This window comes from Silene latifolia, chromosome X (assembly GCF_048544455.1).
Source record: "Silene latifolia isolate original U9 population chromosome X, ASM4854445v1, whole genome shotgun sequence".
Taxonomy (NCBI): Eukaryota; Viridiplantae; Streptophyta; class Magnoliopsida; order Caryophyllales; family Caryophyllaceae; genus Silene; species Silene latifolia.
This window is the reverse complement of record NC_133537.1, coordinates 248,628,760-248,644,384: the sequence shown is the minus strand read 5'-3', so window position 1 is coordinate 248,644,384 and position 15,625 is coordinate 248,628,760. Positions and strand designations below refer to the sequence as shown.

At 38.8% G+C, this 15,625-nt stretch overlaps 1 non-coding gene across 1 annotated transcript; it reads left to right on the top strand.

Annotated features, from left to right (window-relative positions):
• Positions 1–13,833: 13,833 nt before the first annotated feature.
• LOC141624106 (small nucleolar RNA R71) lies at positions 13,834–13,940 on the top strand. Its single transcript, XR_012533917.1, has one exon. It is a non-coding gene; the product is annotated as a small nucleolar RNA R71 (small nucleolar RNA).
• The last annotated feature ends 1,685 nt before the right edge of the window (positions 13,941–15,625 follow it).

The following is a 15,625-nucleotide window of genomic DNA, read 5'->3' as shown; positions in this document are numbered from 1 at the left end:
CCATAAGTTATCTTATAATTTTTTTTTGCATGTGATGTAAGATTGACAAAAAATAAGAAAATCACTTCCACACTCCACCTCCACCTACCCGGCCTCATCTCCCATATACACTCCATCATTTGTTCATTTTTCACTACAACACTTGAACATTTGCATGTGTTTATCTATCTTCTCTCTAAAAATAATAACCATCATTTTACTAAGTTGTTAGTAAACTAAAAATAATAACTAAGATTGTTAGTATTATTTATATATTATCAAGGGTTTATTTTACAAGTATCTAGTTAGTATTTGTAAGATAATTTGTGGGTGTATTTCTTGGGTGCAACTTGAAGGAGACTTTCTTTTTGAAGGTTTTTCAAGGAGGATCATCCATATCTTTTTAGTTGAAGAACAAACTAGAAAGGTGATCTAGTTTGTGCCCATATTACCATAAAATCATTGTAAGGAAATTGTTTTTCCTTTAACTTTCATTTTTATGCTTTTATATTTGCATGCATGTTACATAGATCACCAAAATGATAAATTATGAGATAATTTATTTTTTATTAGAGAGTCTAATTTGGATCTATGATTTTTCAAGTGATATCAGAGCTTAAGCTTGTAATTTGCATGTTGATTTTAAGCATATTAATGAATTATGAGATAATTTATAAAAACTCAAAAATTGTGTTAGAAGAGGTTTTAGCATGAATTTTTTGGGACATGCATACCTACTGATCTCAAAATATTTGTGGTAAAGTTTGGTGATTTATGAAGTTATTTTGCTATTTTTAATGATTTTTGGTAGAAAACCGAGTCAAAATGACGTATTTTAGTTAAAAATTGACTAAAAATAGTTAAGAGTTGATTCGGGCCATGGAATTATTATGGTGTTTCATGCATGTTTTCTAATGATTGTATGCAAAAGGTTGAAGGTTGGTTTGAAATTTTTACATGTTTATTGATTTTATGAGATAAAAGTCGATAAAAGTGAAATAAATTAATCATAATTTTGAAAAAAATTGATTCTGCCCTTGATAAATTTATGTACATTTAAAAATATTATTTAAATGTTAAAAGTGAATTTTAAAATGTTGTTTCACCTTTTTTTTGATGTTTATTGGTTTTAGTGGTTAAAAACCGATAAATATCGATCATTTTCTTCATAACTTTTATCCGGATTTTTGGGGCAATTTTCTGACATTTTGGTGTTCTTGAGAGTGTTCCAGAATACTCAAAATTTTTTTTTCAATTTTTTGGGTATTTTTTCAATTATTTTGGATTTTTACTTAAATATTATGATTTTAGTGATTAAATTAGCAAAATATCACCAAATTAAACTAAATATTCATCATAAAATTAGTGAGGACTAATTTTGAGGTTCAAAACAGTTTGGACAATTATTTTGGACTTAAATGAGGTTTAAGAGTTGATTATTGATTTTTACATGTTAAAAATCGATTAAATCCACAAAAACCGAGATGGATACCAACGATTGATAGATAGGGCGATTTTGGCATCATTTTTACAGCATTTTTAAGCATATTTATTTAAGTTGAATGAATGATTGTCATTTATTTAAAGTATTTATCTTGTTGTACCTAGTGTGGCCTAGTTTATTTTAATCGTTATTACCCGAAATGAATGGGAATATCGATTTGTTTGTAATTAAATACGATCTCGAATCGTTGGTTTGTAATTAATTAATAGTTTTATTTATTTTATTAATTAATGTATAATAGGAATAGCTATGTAATTCATTTGTAATAGTTATTCTTACCGGCGTTTCCAAAAGACGGATTACATCGAGACGGAGTCTATTTTTGGAAGGTGTTCCAAATCCCACAAGAAGGAGCCACTTTTGGAATGAAGAGGCAAGAGACCAAGGAGTTGGTTTCCGAAATATAATAGACTATATTTTATTAACTAGGTGGCCATACTAGGATTTATTCATGTGCTTACTTGTTTGCTTGTTTTTATTTTCGCGCATGCCAAAATCGCCATTCACATGCATTTTATTTTCGCGGTTGTCAATTCACGTCATTTACATTCACCGACTTAGTTCACTTGTAGGGAATTTATGACTAAATTGACAAGATCTCTCACATAACTAAAATTGAGATTAGCCTTACCAATTAGTAACACCTATGAATCTCTTGTTCATTAGAGCCACGCTCGCCCAAGCGGGGTGTTCTCTTTTTACCTTGGGTAAGTAGGGTGGTAAACGGTTATCACACGCTAAAATTGGTTGGACTCAACGGGATATAAGACGGTCTTGTGTTCCGGGGCTAGTAGATGGATTTAAGGAAATTCGTCGACCAAGAGTTCTAGAGGTAGAATTAGTCAACGTGACTTACCGAATTTACACAATTATGGTCAATGTCCCCAAAGCTCAAGCTATCATGCATTTCTTTAAATGCGTACGAGATATTCACTCGTATGATCACTATGTTTTCACAAACACCTAAAGTCCGTCAATACGATGTGGCGGCACGCTTCTTTGAAGCTAAGCATGAGAGGGGCCAAAAGGTTGGTCCCCATGTACTCAAAATGGTCGAATATGTCGACATCCTAGAGCGTCTAGGGTCTAACATTCCTAAGACTCTTGTGGTGGATCGAATCCTCCACTCACTTCCCACCAAGTTTGCCCACTTTAGGGTAAACTACAACATGAATGGCATGGATAAGAGTTATCATGAAATTCATGCACTCCTCACCCAAGCGGAGAGGGATATGGAAGCTAGTGGGAGTGACAAAGGGGATGTTTTAACCATGAAGTTAAAGAACATGTCCTTTGGAGTTAAGAAAGGAAAAGGGAAGGAAAAGTCCCAATTCGAGAAATCGTCAAAGAAACATGACAAGGGAAAGGGGAAGGCCGTGATGAATGGCAATACCAAGGAAAAAAGTGTCAAAGTCTCCGAGGCCGAATATTTCCATTGTAATGGGAAAGGGCATTATAGGAGGAGTTGTCCCAAATACTTGGAGGATCTCAAGGAAGGGCGTGTGACGCCTATTGGTATGATTTCATCTCTCTATGTGATAGACGTTAATTATGCTTGCACTTCCACTTGGGTACTTGATACCGGATGTGGCTCTCACCTTTGTAATCATTTGCATGGTTTAAGGGACGTGCGAGCACTAGCAAAAGGTGATGTGGATCTCCGCATGGGCAATGGAGCTAGAGTAGCCGCCGTTTACGTGGGGACCTATGCGATCACTTTAGCTAGTGGTCTAGAGTTGTATTTAAATAAGTGTTATTTTGTACCAACTTTAACCAAGAACATCATCTCCATTTCCGCGTTAGACGCGGAAGGCTTTTGTTTTATGATTAAGGACACGTGTTGTACTTTTTCTTTAAATGATGTGGTTTATGGCAAGGCCATTTCAATTGAAGGCATTTATGTTTTAAATGATGTTAATGACGTTTATCATGTAGAAACTAAAAAGCTCAAAACGGGTGATCCAAACGAATCCTACCTTTGGCACTGTCGTTTAGGCCACATAAACGAAAGACGCATTAAGAGACTTGCTTCATCAAAAGTGATCAAACCATTTGGTTTCGAATCTTATGGTACATGCGAGTCTTGCCTTCTAGGCAAGATGACTCGTGCACCTTTTGCGGGAAAAGGGACACGAGCTAGTGAGGTTTTGGCTCTCATACATACGGATGTGTGTGGACCATTAACCATCACCGCTAGAGGAGTTTTTCACTACTTCATTACTTTTACTGATGACTTAAGTAGATATGGGTATGTCTACTTAATGAAGAACAAGAGTGAAGCCTTTGACAAGTTCAAAGAGTTCCCAAATGAAGTAGAGAACCAATTGGATAAAAAGATTAAGACCCTACGATCCGATCGTGGTGGTGAATATCTAAATTATGAATTTGATTCACACCTAAAAGATTGTGGTATAGTATCACAATGGACTCCTCCTGGCACACCGCAATTAAATGGTGTGGCCGAAAGGAGAAACCGAACTTTATTGGACATGGTTCGGTCTATGATGAGTCTAACTAAGCTTCCTAGTTCATTTTGGGGTTTTGCCCTCTTGTCTGCAACATTTTCACTAAATCGAAGCCCGACTAAAGCGGCCGATAAGACTCCATATGAGATATGGATAGGGAAAGTCCCTCATTTGTCATTCATTCGTATTTGGGGTTGTGAAGCGTACGTCAAGATCAAGTCTGACAATAAGCTTGCTCACAGGTCTGACAAATGTCTTTTTGTAGGATATCCAAGGGAAACACGTGGCTATTACTTCTACAATACACACGAGAACAAAGTGTTTGTGGCTCGTGATGCTATCTTCCTAGAAAAAGGAGTTTATTTCTAGGAGACAGAGTGGGAAAAAATTTGAACTTGAAGAAGTTCGAGAGCCACACACCGAGAATGAGGTAGAGGAGAACGTGGAGGATAGCATTCCCTCTTCCTCTGAAACGGTAATTGTTCCTAGAAAGTCAAGTAGGATTTCTAATCCACCTGACCGCTACCTTAGTAACATCGAAGAGGGTGGTGTTTTATTACTTTTGGAAAGTGATGAACCCACTACCTACAAATCGGCCATGTCTAGTCCCGAATCCTCGCTTTGGCTAGAAGCCATGCGATCCGAAATGGATTCCATGTACGAGAACCAAGTATGGGACTTGGTGGATTTACCTGAGGGAGTGCGACCCCTTCAGTGTAAATGGATATCTAAAATTAAGCTCGGCGTGGATAAACATGTAGATGTTTACAAAGCTAGATTGGTGGCAAAAGGTTTCACCCAAGTTCATTGTTTACACTATGACGAAACCTTCGCTCCAGTCACTATGCTTCGGTCCATTAGGATAATCTTAGCGGTTGCCGCATTTCATGATTATGAGATTTGGCAAATGGATGTCAAAACCGCCTTCTTGAATGGGATTCTAGAAGAAGAGGTGTACATGATACAACCTGAAGGTATTGTGGATACATCTAACCCAAAGAAGGTGTGTAAGCTCAAGAAGTCCAATTATGGTCTTAAGCAAGCATCTAGGAGTTGGAATCTAGGGAAACACTTCCAGATGAAGGACTTGGGATAGGCACAACGAATCTTGGGTATCCGGATCTATAGGGATAGGTCCAAGAGGATACTAGAATTGAGTCAAGAAGCTTATATTGACAAAGTTCTTGACCGGTTCAATATGAAAGACTCAAAGAGAGGATTTCTACCTATGGGCCAAGGGATTACTTTGAGCAAGTCACAGTCTCCCTCCACCCCTAAGGAAATTTAACACATGAAGACTGATGCGATCCCGCTAAGTGTTCACAAATTAAGATGTGGTCGTTGGTCACGGTCGAATCAAAACACAATTTATAGCTCCACAAACAACTCTACAATTAGTAAAGAGGCAAGTAAAGGTCGGATCCCAAGGGACGGGAGTTGAATTGAGATTTCTATTGCAACTAGTGGTGTCTAAGGGGTGTCACAAATTGGGTTGATGTAGAAGGTTACTAAACTAAAATAGCAATGAAAATAAACAAGCAAGATGAATTAAAGGGGTATAAACAATTGATTAAAGGCACTAGGGTGTCATGGGATCATAGGGGAATCATGGGATATGATCATACAAACATGTTCTCAAATTATAAGCAAGCAATTATTGTTGTGATGGATTGAGTTGGGTTATATCTTACAATCCTAGGAAAGTTTGGGTCCCGGAGCCGAATCGATTAGATTGTACAACACCTACAAGTCGACTTAATCTTCCCTACTCAACAACATGCATGGTCTAATGAGACTCGAGTTGGGTTATGTCTTACAAGTCTCATTGAAAAGATAGAAGATGATAGTAAATGCAAGGATTCATAGGCTTAGCATTTCATCAAATATAACATGTGCATGAGTTGAGATCAAAACAAGCAAGCAAATAAAACATGAAAGCATATTAATTTAAGTATGAATCATTCCCCATGTTGGTTTCCCCTAATCACCCATTAACCCTAGCTAAGAGACTACTCACTCATTATCATGTTGATCATGCTAGCAAGGTTGTCAATCATATCAACAATATGAAACATGATGAATAAATGAAAGTAATTAACAATAATTAAAAAGGGATTTAAGAGATTATACCTACTAATGATTCCAATAATAAAGCAAAGATAAAAGAAGTACTTGAATGCTTGATTGAGAGGTTGTCAATCTCCCAACAATAACCCAATTAATCTTCAATTACCCAAAATAAAGGATGAACAAAAGAGAGATTAAAGAACTAAAACTTGGATTAAAACTTGATTAATACTTGATTACAATATTAAAGAGAGATTTGATTGATATTAACTACACTAATTATTGATAAGAAGAACATGCTCCTCTAATTAGAGTAATGGGGTATTTATAGTGGAAATTAGGGAGGATGCATTAGGGTTAACTAAGGGCTAAACTAGTAATTAAACATTTTAAGTTGAGCAAGGAGGAGCCGGTATTTTCTGAGAGAAGGGCTTCTTTCTTCGTAGCTTGGAGAAGACAATCCATGCTGTGCTAGAATCCGGGCGGAATGGGGTCGGGACGGGCGGATTCTGGCGTTGGAATCCGAGTGGATTCAGGGGAATCCGGGCGGATTGTGGAGAGGGAATCCGAGCGGATTGTGGCAAAGCCGCTCGGATTGTGCTGCTGCGGGACGGACGGATTGGTGACAATCCGCTCGGATTGTCAGTCAGCAACAAATCTTCTTCTTTTCTTCCCTTTTCTTCATAAATTCCTTGGGGATTTCCTTGGGGACTCAAGGATCTTTTCTCAACATTGCTCTTCTACTATAATATGTACAAAGGCCTTCTAATCTTGTCTCTCCTTGATGCTTGGTCATTGAATTCGATCAATTTAGTCTCGTTTTGCCATGAAAATGCAAGATTCTTACTCCTTTCCTACTAAGGGATCAAAATCTCAAAGAATATGAAAAACAAAGAACTAAAGATAAGAAATGACCCAAATAAGCACTAAAAAGCATGGGAACAAGGCTAATTCGGGGGCTAAATATGCGCCAATTATGGTCACATCAAATATCCCCAAACCGAACCTTTGCTCGTCCCGAGTAAAGAGGTGACAAAGACTAGGACCAATACTAACCTATCCTAATAATATAGCTGATATGAGACAATTAGCGGGTCTCACTCCGCCCCTTCAACTCACAACAAGACAACCATGAGGTAGGATGCCTTCTTGCAAGGCAAGGTGGGTCTTGCCAAAATGGCGACACATCCAAACTTTAAGCACACAAAAACACATAATGGATGCATCTACAAAAAGAATAGCCACTCCCTCATCAAGTGGCGGAGGCACTAAAGAGGAACAAATTTAAGAGCATGTAATCCTTCACAAATACTAGTTCAACAAATTACTAAGTCTAAGAGGATGGCACTAAATCACCTCCAAATGGTGTTAAACTAGACTACTTTCGTCCTCAATTTCCAAATGCTTTCGTCAAGAGCGATCGGATGGTTGTGGAATGATGATCCCTATGATGCTAGTAGCATATGACATGACAAATCTCGAATTCTCTACAAAAGTAAAGGTCATGGATCATCCCAAGCTCGACCAAGTGGCTTGACAAAAGGCTTTTTGGGAATGAAATGCTCAAATCTTTATTCACAACGGGTGGATATGACTAGTATTCAAAATTGTCCTCATTTCACTTTCACATTTCAAAAATTTAAGATGGGGTTTGTCCCTTCCGGGCTAGTGTCCTTTGCTTTCGCCAATCGCTTATTAGGCAACCGGTTAACCTCTAGACAATAGCTTTTCGGGGTAATAGTCACTCTGTCTCTGGGCGGCCGAATTCACAACCATATGGGGGCCCAATTCAATGGATCCCACACCAAAGCACATCGAAGTGGTACGCCTCCATCAAAACAACTTAACTTTCAACTTTCAACAATTCATAACATTTGAGGTTTCCTTGGCATTACATTACTTCCACATGACAAAATTTCTTTGAAATGAGCACTTCAAGCTTATTGATAGAAAATATTTTTGGGTTGCCTTACCACAAGGTCAAACAAGGTCACCTAGACAAGTTAACCAAGTCCACATCGCATCACGGGGTTGGATAGGTGACTCACATGCAAACCCTTGACTAGGCCTTGGGTCATGGGTCAAAAGACACTAGTATGACACTATCTAGGGTGTTTTACAACCATTCTAGTAGGCAAAGTCTTAAGTTGAACAAGTATTTATAATGGCTTAGTTGCTCTTGTCAAAGTTCCTAAATAGGCATTTTTCAAAACATTTCTAACATGCAACTACATGCCATGATGCAACTAATATAAACATCCTAATGCAAGTGATTCTATCAACTAATATGACATATAAACTAAATGCAAGTCCTAAATTCACATTGTTATACTGCATCAATCAAAATAAAGCCACATAGTCATTAACATAAAGAGGAAAAAGGAGATTGGAAAGATCATACCATGCGGTCTTCAATATCCTCATGTCTCGGATGTGGCATAGTCAATCAATGTGAACAAGGATAGAACAAGCACAATATATATACAAGACAATATATACAAGACTACAAAAGGAAATAAACATGTTTTTGGGTTTTCAATTTTCAAATTTTTATGATTTTTGAAATTTTTCAATTTTTTTGGATTTTTGAATAAGAGTCATATGTTAGAATTCCCATCCCCACACTAATATGGGCATTGTCCTCAATGGCCAAAATGATGGAAATTATGCAAAGATGATGCATGATTTCTATACTAAATGCAATCTATACTAAGCTACACTACATGATGCATGTTTTTTGTTATGACGGAGAGGATAATTTAGATTACCTCCCGTTGCGTATGCATTAACTTCCCCAAACCGAGTGAGACACTATTGCTAATGTCCAAGGATGGGTATAGTTCATGCACACACTATGCTATGCATGAAACTAATTTGTCATTTTGGATTTTGAAAACGGGAACAATAGAATGAGAACACCTCAATGGTACCGAGGTGTGAGTCCTCTAATGGGGCTAGGACTACTCCGACAATGATCAAAATTAAATAAAATACAAAGAGAGAAATAGACAAACCATGATAGTGTAGGAGTCTCCAAGGCTTGCTAATCTTCCATCATGCTATCATCACCACTTCCCTCATGAGAAGTGGTCACATTACCACTTTCCTTGTCATTTGCTTCTTCACTTTCTTCCTCATCTTCCTCATCATCATCTTCACCATCCTTTTCTCCTTCACTTGCTTCTTCCTCAATATTATCATCAACTTCTTCATCATTTCCAACAACCTCATTGTCACCCATAACGACCCTAGATGCACCCGGAAATAAGACTTCTCTATCCGCCCAACTAGGCAAAGGACAAGATGGATCAAGTAGTCCTTGCCTAGCTAAATGTAGGAGGGGTGGATATTGAGCCAAGTAGGCATTTTTCCGATCTTCATAGGCTTGCTTGTGCATTGCTTGTATGAGAAGAGTCACATAGTCTTTCCCAACTTCAACTCCTTCCGGCTTGAACTCTTCATATTTAAAGGGGTAAGGTGGTATGGCAATGGAAGAGGAGGGCATTTCAAGATCACTCTTTTGTTGTTGAATGATATACTCGGCTTCTTTGGAAAGGGGAAGTAGATAATTGGTCCGGTGGACGCTTAGACGGCAAATCTTCGAAGGCAAGGTAAACGATCTAGCTTCACTAGTTAGCCATCCATACTTAGTGTCAAGGGGGTTATGGGCAACCCACTTGAACTTGTGAATCATAGTATGCATATCAACAAGATGGCCACCCTCCTTTGCTTTGTACTTGTTATCCTTATTGAAGTTAGGATCAAAGTGCTTGGCTAGGAGTGTAACTAGGCCGCCATTGACAATAACGGTCGTGCCCTTCTTCCCACAATCGATGTTGAGCCATCTATCTACCAAGAGCCTCAAAGAATTGTAAGGCTTGGTGTGCACTCTTCCGATATTCAAAGCCGACTCAAGGAGAATAAAATCAAGTCTTGTGAAATGGTTGGTATCTTTCCTAGCAATTATGGTGTTACCCACGACCTTGTGCCATACTCTTATGCCCGGGTGGTGGACCAAAAGAGCACGACTCGCATGAAAATCCTCAAATTTCTTCCCGGAGATTGCCTCCCAAAGAGGTTCGGGGTCATACTTTCCATAACTCTTAAAATAACTTGGTTCATCACTAAGACCCAAAATTTCACCCAATTCCCTAAAGGTAATGCGTCTACTAACATTAGCTAGATGAAACTCGATATTCTCCCTATTCTCAACTTTGGTGACTTTCAAAGAACTTAAAAATTCCAAGGTAAGGGAGGGGTATGTCAATTCCCTTGTTTCAAACAATTTCTTCAACCCCATGGCATTGAAAAAGGCTTTTGTTTGTTCAAGAACACCCAATTTTTGTAAGGTATATTCACATATGAATTTGGTGGATTGTAATGACTTCATAGCAAACTTGACAAAGGTATTTCTATGGGTATCGGAAATAAAAGTTACCTCCGGATAATGCAAAAGTTGATCAATTACCGGAGTAGAAGGTGCTGTTGCTCCCATAGAAGGTTGTTGTTGTTGTTGCACTTACAAGTTTGGTGTTGCTACCACCATAGCCAATGCTTTCTTTGTTTGAAGAGACTTTTGCCTTTGTGAGAGTGCCTTAGCCTTTGGTGCCTTTGTTGCCTTTGTTGCTCCCTTAGTCCTTGCCATTGATGAACTAACCAAGAAAAGAATGAAAAATCTTCAATTTGTAGTATGCCAAAATCGATTTGAAGTTGAAAGGCTTTGCCTTTATGAAATCAAAAATCGACTCAAAGGTTGAAGATTTTGTTCTTGGTTTTGATTTTTGTTGAAGAAGGAGTGATTAATTTGTTGTTGGAAGGATGGTTTGATTTTATTTTGGTGAATGTTGTTGAGGGTTTTTGTTTTTGTGATGGAGAGGATGAGGGTTTTGATGTTGTGGGTAGTGTTTATGAATGAATGAATGAATGAATGAATGAAGGTGGGAGGGGTTTTAAAGAGACCGAAATTTTCGAATCTGCAGGGGCAATCCGTGCGGATTCTGCCCAATCCGTGCGGATTCTGCTCTTTCTGAACTTTGCAAAACTCGCCTAAAGACGGGCGGATTTGTGACAATCCGCTCGGATTTGCTGAACACGGGACGGGCGGATTTGCTTAAAGACGGACGGATTTTAGTCCAGAAAATTTTGCTTGTTTTCCTCAGCTGCAAAGACGGACGTCTTTCTTACAAGACGGACGGATTCTTCAAGACGGGCGGATTCTTCACAGGACGCCCGAATTCAGTCACAGTCAAGAATTTTTCAAAATTTAGCTCAGTTCAGGATGGGCGTCTTTTCTGCAATACGCTCGGATTCTGTAAGATGGGCGGATTCTCTGGAATCCGTTCGGATTCTTCCCCTGTGTACACGGATTCAGTTCCATCCGTGCACACTGCATTTCCCATACCGTTCTTCCATTCTTTCTTCAAGTCTTGTGTTCATCATTGTGGGGGCACTACTAAGGCATGGATAGCCTAGGCAATTGACATCCCCACACTAAGCTAAAAGCACTACACATCAATTGAAATCGTTAGTCCCTCCCTCACTTTCTCTCAAACATGACAATTATTTTGATCAAAGTAAATAAAAAATCCAAAGATGACAAAAATCCAATACAAGAATTGAAATGTAAGTTAGGGAGTTAGAAATATTTACAAGTGGTGGTTTAGGGAGGACTCCACCAAACTCTCATTCTTGATGAGATGTCAAGGGGGCATGTCCAAGGTGTTGTTGATGTTGCTCAACACCTTGAAGAAGTAATCAAAAGCTTGTTCATTATCATGGTAGAGGTTCTCAATAGACCGTGGCCCTTGTTGTTGGTCTTGATCGATGGCATTACCAATGTAGGGATTAAAAATCCCTTCAAACTCGTCGTCCCAAAGACCACAAACTTCATTGAGTTGATCATTTAAAATCTCTTGCTTAGATGGAGACAACTCTCCCAATTTCTTCTCTTGGCCAATGAGGCCATCCTCTTCTTCCTTGGTTGATTTTGATGAGCTTTGCAAGCTCTCCTTGTCACAATTCACTTGCTCTTTGAGTGGAGCATCTTCAATTTTCTTCTTCCATTGGAGTTCCGATTTCTTCCTTTCATCTTTTCGGCTATAATGATCAATCATGAAACATGGCTCATGCAAACGAGGAGCTCTCATAGTCTTGTCAAGATTAAAAGTTATGTTTTCATCACCCACTTCTGGAGTGAGCTCACCATGTTTCACATCAATTACCGCACCGGCGGTGTGTAGGAAAGGTCTTCCTAGGATGATTGGAATGTTGGAATCCTCCTCCATATCAACAATGACAAAGTCCACCGGGATGAAAAACTTCCCAATTCGCACGGGGACATCTTCCCATATCCCTAACGGTGTCTTCGTCGATCTATCGGCCATTTGGAGTGTGATGTTGGTGCATTTAAGCTCTCCCATCCCCAACCTTTTGCTTACCGAGTACGGCATGACACTCACACTAGCCCCTAGATCACATAAGGCTTTGTTGATCGTTGTGTCGCCAATGGTACACGGTATTGAGAAGCTTCCCGGATCCTTTAACTTTGGAGGTGAACTCCCTTGAAGTATTGCACTACTCACCTTAGTGAAGGCGATAGTCTCAAGCTTCCGGATCGACTTCTTCTTTGTGAGGATATCTTTCATGTATTTCGCATAGGCCGGAACGTGATTGATTAATTCCGTGAAAGGAATTGAGACTTCCAAATTCTTCACAATTTCCATGAATTTTCCAAGTTGATCATCAAATTTGGGCTTGGCTTGACGACTTGGAAAAGGAAGTCTAATCACAATGGGCTCCTTCTCCTTGGCCTTGTCTTCATTTTTCTTTGAACTTTCTTCTTTTGATGATTCTCCATCTTTGGAGTTTTGCACAATTTCTTCCTTTTCACTAGCTTTCACAACTTCATCCTCAACTTGCTTCTTCGGTGCTTCATACCTTGTACCACTTCTCAAGTGAATGGCACTAACCGTTTCATGTCTAGGGGGATTACTTTGAGGTGGTAATTGCCCTTTTTGTCTTTGTGAGCTTGAAGATGCTAGTTGAGTCAATTGTGTTTACAACATCTTGGTGTGAGCTAGAATGTTGTTGATGGTGGTTTCCTTTGCTTGGCTATCTCTTTGCATTTGAGTGAAAAATTCTTGTTGATTCTTTTGCATTTGGAGGACCGCTTTTTGGACATCAAAGCCTTGGTCATTTTGGTGATTGTATGGATTTTGATTTTTGTAACCTTGGTTTTGATTGTAAAAGGGTCTTTGATTTTGGTTTCTCATGGGTGGTGGAGTGTATGTTGTTTGAGGGTTTTGAACATTTTGGCTTTTGTATGAGATATTTGGATGGAATTTGGTATTTTCATTGTAAAAGTTGGAATAAGGGGTACCACTCTTGTATGCTTGGAAAGCATTCACTTGTTCATTTGTTCCCCTACATTCACCTTGGTCATGTCCCAAAGTTCCACAATTCTCACATATCCCACTTGGGATTGATGAGGATGCCGTCATGGCATTAACATGATGCTTTGATGATTTTGAGTTTTCCTCAAGTCTAGCCATAGCTTGTTCAAACTTCAAGTTGATTGTGTCAATGTGAGCACTAAGTTGAGCACCCAATTGAGTAACGGAGTCCACTTCATGCTTTCCTCCTCTAGTAGCCTTGCGAGGTCTACTATATTGTGAGTTATGGACCGCCATTTCCTCAATCTTGTTCCATGTTTGATTGTCATCAACTTCGGTGAACATTCCATTTGATCCCATATTGAGAATGTTCCTAGAATCTTCATATAAACCATTCCAAAATTGTTGCACCAAAAACCATTCGCTAAGTCCATGGTGAGGACATGAGCGACAAATTCCCTTGAACCGCTCCCAAGCTTCATACAAAGACTCTTCATCCCTTTGCTTAAAACCCGTAATTTGAGCTCTTAGCATGTTAGTCTTTTCCGGTGGGTAGAATTTTTTGTAGAAAGCTAGAGCCAACTTCTTCCAAGAATCTATTCCAAGGGTGGCCTTATCAAGGCCCTTCAACCATTGCTTCGCGGTGCCGATTAAGGAAAAAGGAAATAAGACCCATCTAATTTGGTCTTGAGTCACGCCCGTTTGAGAGATAGCATCACAATAGTCGCAAAAGGTTTCCATATGAGAATGAGGGTCCTCACTAGGCATCCCCCGAATTGGCTCCTCTCAACTAATTGGATGAAGGCGGACTTGGCAATAAAATTTCCGGTTAGATGTTGCGGTGTAGGAGTACCATTTGGTAGATTCTCCTCGGTGGGTACGGAGTGTGACGAGAATTTTGGCATTGTAGGTGGATTTTGTGGGGTATTGTGTAATGGGTTTTCTTCTCCTTCTATTGCGAAAGGATTGACAAACTCACTAGTGGGTTGGACAACTTCACTAATACCTCGTAAATTCCTCCTAACAACTCTCCTATTGTTCGTCAAGGTTCTTTCGATTTCACGGTCAAAAGGTAACAAATCACCTTGTAACCTTCTAGACATGCAAAATATCAAACAACTCAAAAACAATTAGAACAAACCTTGAGGAGTTTTACTTCCTCAAGGCGAAGAAAGACACAACTAATGACAATAAAAAGAAATCTAAATCAAACAAACACCATCCCCGGCAACGGCGCCATTTTTTATGCGATCCCGCTAAGTGTTCACAAATTAAGATGTGGTCGTTGGTCACGGTCGAATCAAAACACAATTTATAGCTCCACAAAAAACTCTACAATTAGTAAAGAGGCAAGTAAAGGTCGGATCCCAAGGGACGGGAGTTGAAATGAGATTTCTATTGCAACTAGTGGTGTCTAAGGGGTGTCACAAATTGGGTTGATGTAGAAGGTTACTAAACTAAAATAGCAATGAAAATAAACAAGCAAGATGAATTAAAGGGGTATAAACAATTGATTAAAGGCACTAGGGTGTCATGGGATCATAGGGGAATCATGGGATATGATCATACAAACATGTTCTCAAATTATAAGCAAGCAATTATTGTTGTGATGGATTGAGTTGGGTTATATCTTACAATCCTAGGAAAGTTTGGGTCCCGGAGCCGAATCGATTAGATTGTACAACAACTACAAGTCGACTTAATCTTCCCTACTCAACAACATGCATGGTCTAATGAGACTCGAGTTAGGTTATGTCTTACAAGTCTCATTGAAAAGATAGAAGATGATAGTAAATGCAAGGATTCATAGGCTTAGCATTTCATCAAATATAACATGTGCATGAGTTGAGATCAAAACAAGCAAGCAAATAAAACATGAAAGCATATTAATTTAAGCATGAATCATTCCCCATGTTGGTTTCCCCTAATCACCCATTAACCCTAGCTAAGAGACTACTCACTCATTATCATGTTGATCATGCTAGCAAGGTTGTCAATCATACCAACAATATGAAACATGATGAATAAATGAAAGTAATTAACAATAATTAAAAAGGGATTTAAGAGATTATACCTACTAATGATTCCAATAATAAAGAAAAGATAAAAGAAGTACTTGAATGCTTGATTGAGAGGTTGTCAATCTCCCAACAATAACCCAATTAATCTTCAATTACCCAAAATAAAGGATGAACAAAAGAGAGATTAAAGAACTAAAA